Consider the following 5,104-nt stretch of genomic DNA (forward strand, 5'->3'; position numbering starts at 1 on the left):
CCTGTTAACTGCTGTGGAGCATTGTGTATTTTTTTAGATAACTCTGATCATAACTGTCACAAAGTATGTGTTCCTGCAGTTCCCCTCTTAGCAGCATCTGTCCCACACAGTTCCGCTGCTGACACACAGAGTGGGGTTGCTTTGGTCTTTGATAAATAGAGCTGAACTCATCTCCAAAGAGTAGTTGCCAGTCAGAGCTACTTTACTAAACACGTACCTGCTTCTCCAGCAGGAACTGTAAAAGAGACTGAAATTGTGGATGTCTTGATTTATCTGAACCACCAGCATTGGGTGCTGACTCTTGGTATTGCCCTGCTGCTTATCTGTCATGGCAGCAGGTCATAGGATATCATAGAGTTCCTGTGCTTTCCTTCCCTGCCCCATCCTCCCATGACAAATCCCCACCCTGTTACCCCTGGGCCTTCGCACATCTTGGCAAAATTCAGGCAGTTGGGCTTTCCTAGGGAATGGGTCCTGCACAGGCAGTGTGATCCACAGGGAAGTCCTCTGCTCTTCCTCACTGCCTCCTCTAACACTTGATCTTTATTGAGCAGAGATAGCAAGGTGTTTTCCAGGAGAAGGACCAATTCCATAAGGAAAACAGTAGCTTAAAGTTACAGAGCACATTGGTAACACTGAGGGCACCATAGAGCCAAATTGGATGAGTTAATTAACACAGAATTCCTTCAACTTTTGTGATTCCAGGCTGAACTTGAAAAAGCACAGTATTTGATCTGCTCATTCAGGTTGGCAACTCCCAACAACATTCTGAGGGAGATCAGTGTGGTGACAGAGGCAGGAGTGCTGTGTGGAGTAACCAGTCACAGCCACAGCTCTTGGAGCCAGATCCTGGACACACTCAGTGCTAAATTATATTCTGTTGCTAAGAGCTGCTTTGTATGGAGTGGCCATAATAGATGGTATTCTCCTTTTAGAAAAGAAAGCAACAAAAAGAATTAAGAATATTCTTTTAAAAAAAAGCTTAAAGTGACAGCCAGAAGCCCAAAACACTTTCAGAAATATTTGCCTTTCCTACTAAACGGAAGGAGTTTCCTACTAAACGGTTAGAGAAAGTGCTGTCTCTTACCTTTGGGGAAAAAAAAAAGGGTTGAGGAAGTTGGAAACAAAACTGTAGCAGCAATAACAAAACATTTTGAGTTCGCATCAGGATAAGGAAGCTGTTAAAAGTAAGAAAGCCTACTTAAAACCTGTGGTGAATCTCAGTGAAAGAAATAAAAAGAATGATAAAGTGAAGTACAGACTAATGGCAAAACATTTTTTTTCCCCCTTGGGGAACAATCCTCCTTCACATAATCTATCATTACAGGGTCTGCCTTCGGAGAAGAGGGAGGCTCTTTGCTTGAGAGAATAATTGGCCAAGAAATACTAAATAAATAATGGAAACACTCTAAACTTGTATGTTCAGCAGGGAGATGGAGAGTAATGCTAGAGGAAACTGGGAAAGTCTCCTAAAGAGGTTTTCTTTGATAGAGAAAAGAGGGATCAGGAAACAAAAGTAGCAAATGGCTACTTTTGAAATGGAGAGGAAATGGAGAGGAAAGTGCTGCAGCTGAGGTACACAACTGGCTGCTACCAACTGCTGTAGATCTGTGAATTGGACCTGTTCAAAGCCCCAGTGGATAAACTGCTGAGAGAGGAGTTCATTGAGGAGTAGGAAGCGCAGAGGTAATTGTCCTGGCACACAGAGGAGTTCTCAACCCAGCAGATGCTGCAGACCGGAGGAGTAGGTTGAAGAACTGTCACTGCATACTTGCTCTGCCTTTTGGCCACATCAGACACTGAGCTGGGGTGGGAGGGGTGGGGTTGGCCTGGCTGTTATGCCACAGTGTCCTTAATTTGTGTTCTTTCTTGTCCGTGCTAGGAAGGATTTTAAGTGCTGACAGTCACAGCACTTGCTGGTTTTTTACAAGGGTCTCGTGCCTGTGTGCACTGTTCTGCCAGGCAGGAGCAACAGTGTAGGTGGAAATATGAGCCAGGCATGGGCCTTGAGCAGGGGCACTGAGGCAGCTTCTCAAAGGACACATAACTCCTCCTAATTGAGTGCTGCGGTGACTGCCTCTACCTGAGAGATAGGGCATCCAAAGCCATGCCTGCAGCTAAGCAGTAAGGTCTTTCGGCTGAAAGGTTTTTCCTTAAATATCTGGAGCTCCTTAGGGTTTGTTTGCTAAGTACCTGTCTGACACCTGCCACCACTTACATGTAAGCATCCACAGAAAGCCAAGTGACAGGCTGGGAGCTGTTGCTTCAGGGGATAGTCAGGAACTAGAACTTTCCTCTGAGGAAATCCATATTCCTTTTTCTGTATTTTCCTTTTGGGGCCATTGCCGTTGATCTCAAGGACTGCTCTGAGCATAAATAGTTACGGAAGAGTCTTTTCCTTGGCTGCTTTTTGCACGTTATCCTTGGACGCTATGAGGAGCCCTGAATCCACACTGAAGTCTTTGGATATCTCTGTTGTTTGGATACAAGGACTTGTCCAGCTACAATGTATAATTTTTGCATGCACATAGGAGGTTTCATTTCTTTATGTGCTGCTTTAGGTCATGCTGTTTGTCTCTTTTCCTAGTGGGATGTGGGATTGAGTAGCCTCAGAGTGCATGTAAAGGATCTTTAGCTTTACCCTTTCTTTTATCCTTTAGAGTGATGGGACTGTGAAATTAAACCCTAAATTAACTCTGATTAGTTGTATTTTCACAGTCCTGCCCCTTTTCCCTTTGAGGATGGGAGCTGGTAGGGCACTAATAAAGGGAGAAATAGATTTATACCTCTGTCAAGAGTTACATAAATAATATCTCACAGAAGTAGTTCTGCTGTCAGTACTTTGTCACAGAAAAGGGTCTAGTGTTCAAGTATTAGTTCAGTGCTGCTAAAAGTGCAGCATCATAAACACTTGGTTACTTCTGTCTTCTTCAGACAAATGGACCACTCTCTCTGTTCAACTTGTGCTCCACTTTCACAGATGTTGATCCTTATTAAAAAATCTCCATGATCTGGGCACATAGGCTCTGAAGAAGTCTCTCTCCATACCATAGTGCTTGTGAGCTGTGTACTTTCCTGCAAGAACCATGGGGGAATCACAGCCTTGGCAGGATATTAGCATGCAGGAGACTTCTTGCTCATCCTGATAGAAAGGTGTTGAATTTTGGAAACATTGGCATCTCTGCAGAGTAACTGCCATTGTTCTTCATCTGTTAGGAATTCAGCGTGGTAGGGTGGGTCCCCTCAGAAGACAATTTGAGTTAACTATGAGTGGGTGCTGACAGACTCCCTTTTCTTGCCTATATTGTACAAATGGAGTTCCCCTGTTTCCAGCAACCTTCCAAAGCAGATAGTGGTCCTGGGCTCCTCTAGTTGTTCTCTCAATTTTGTTGTTCCTTAGGCCAGGTTTTAGATCTTTCTGTGGTCCCTTGCATCCTGTAGCCTGAAAACAGGTAGGAATATTCAGCGTGAGTGAATACTGAGAGCTCCTTTTGACTTGATGCTTGTGCTGTTTGTGCCTTTTGTTCCGGTTGCTGACCAGTCTGTTGCCTTAGGCTGCCAGAAATGTCAGGAGAGAATCTAGGCTGTTCTTTGTGAATGCAGGAAGCCCTGACACCAGTTAGGATTTTCCCCTTGTATATAAATTTGAAGACCCTCACCTGGTCTTGACTTTCCCAAAGGGATCTTTCCTGTCCCTCTGGAGTGTGTGATTAATCTGTGTCAGGCAACATGAAGGGCACCATCCCTCTCTTCAAGACCCACTTTTCTTCCCCATTTAAAATGTCAGCCCTGTCTTACCATGTCAATGCTCCCAGCTTGGAAGTGGTTGAGCTCCAGCTGCATGTGCAGGTAATTCCTACAGGTAGGGCATGCCTGGAGCTAGTTTGGGAAGCAGGAGCTCTGGCTGCACAGAGCAGAAAGGGGTCAGTAATCAAACTAACATGATGTCTCCAATATGTTTGTATTTTGCAGATCAGGCTTAGGTTCAGGCTTCAGTTCAGGCTTAATTAGATCAGTTCCCTGTCCCAGAAATCCCAGTTCTTACTCTCAAGGTGAACTGGGAAGATTTAAGTACCTGTTGATGTTCTTCCTTCCCTGTCCCATATCCTTTTCATCAGGAACAAAGTTGTACCAGGGCTTAACTCTGGCTTTCTTAAAAGGGTGAGAGCTGTTTTCTGCAGCTGCCCAGCAGCTTGTTTTGTCTTCCCCCAAAATACTGGAGAGTAGAAACCCTACATGATGACTGTTTCCAGACCCCTTTCTTTTTTACAGTGTGACAGAACAGTGCAGTGAGTGCCCCCTTTGTCTCCATGGGAGAAAACAGGGAAAGCTCAGGCGTTGTCATCTTGAATATTTGTCTAGCTGGATTCCATGGTGTATCACCAGCAATGTCTGATGTTGTTTTATCCTGACCTGGGCGACCCATCTCAAGGTGTCTGGGAAATACTTCTGTGCAGAGTATCTGTAGAGCAGATGGTTTGGTGTCTGGATTATGCCATTCCCCAGTGGTGACAGATTCTAGTAGGTGAAGGATATCTGAAGCGGCTCTGTCCTGTTCTTCAGGGAGAGGTGCAGAGAGTATGGTGCCCAAAGGTTTTAATCTCAGGGTACAGAGTGAGGATGCTCCACGGGGTCAGATGTACTTAAGTGACTGACTTGAAGATGTCCTGCTTCCATTGTTGAGCAATCAGTCCTATGTTCTATTAGAGTAATGAATTTCCTAGCTGAATGCAAATTGTGAGGCTATTACCCTAGTAGGACCATACATAGAATTATGAAATACTTTCCGATATGGTGTTTAGTAAGTATTTCTGCCAGAAAAATTAGCATTGTGGAGACTGGTATTCCAAGAAGAGCCACAGTGATATCTTTCTCTAGTTGTTGCTTGACTCATCTGAGCTCATGCCCAAGAAGAAAGATTAGATCTGGAATCTTCTGGTAAGGATTACAGAGTGGTCCTTTGCAGTTGTTTCCAAATGAGGTTGATTCTCCTCTTTCCTGTCTTCCCTCTTCTGATGAGCAGTCCTCTTATAGAAGGTAGGGAATTAGTCATATTTTCTGTAATGACCTCTGAAGTTTGAGTTGAGTCCACATCTCATCACAT

At 44.4% G+C, this 5,104-nt stretch overlaps 1 protein-coding gene across 1 annotated transcript in view; it reads left to right on the forward strand.

The window, feature by feature from the left end:
* The window catches only part of BAZ1B (bromodomain adjacent to zinc finger domain 1B), a 39,744-nt gene that overhangs the window by 19,288 nt on the left and 15,352 nt on the right, over positions 1-5,104 (forward strand). The gene's annotated exons all lie outside the window — the stretch shown is intronic.

This window comes from Zonotrichia leucophrys, chromosome 19 (genome assembly GCF_028769735.1).
Source record: "Zonotrichia leucophrys gambelii isolate GWCS_2022_RI chromosome 19, RI_Zleu_2.0, whole genome shotgun sequence".
In the NCBI taxonomy this organism is placed as follows: domain Eukaryota; kingdom Metazoa; phylum Chordata; class Aves; order Passeriformes; family Passerellidae; genus Zonotrichia; species Zonotrichia leucophrys.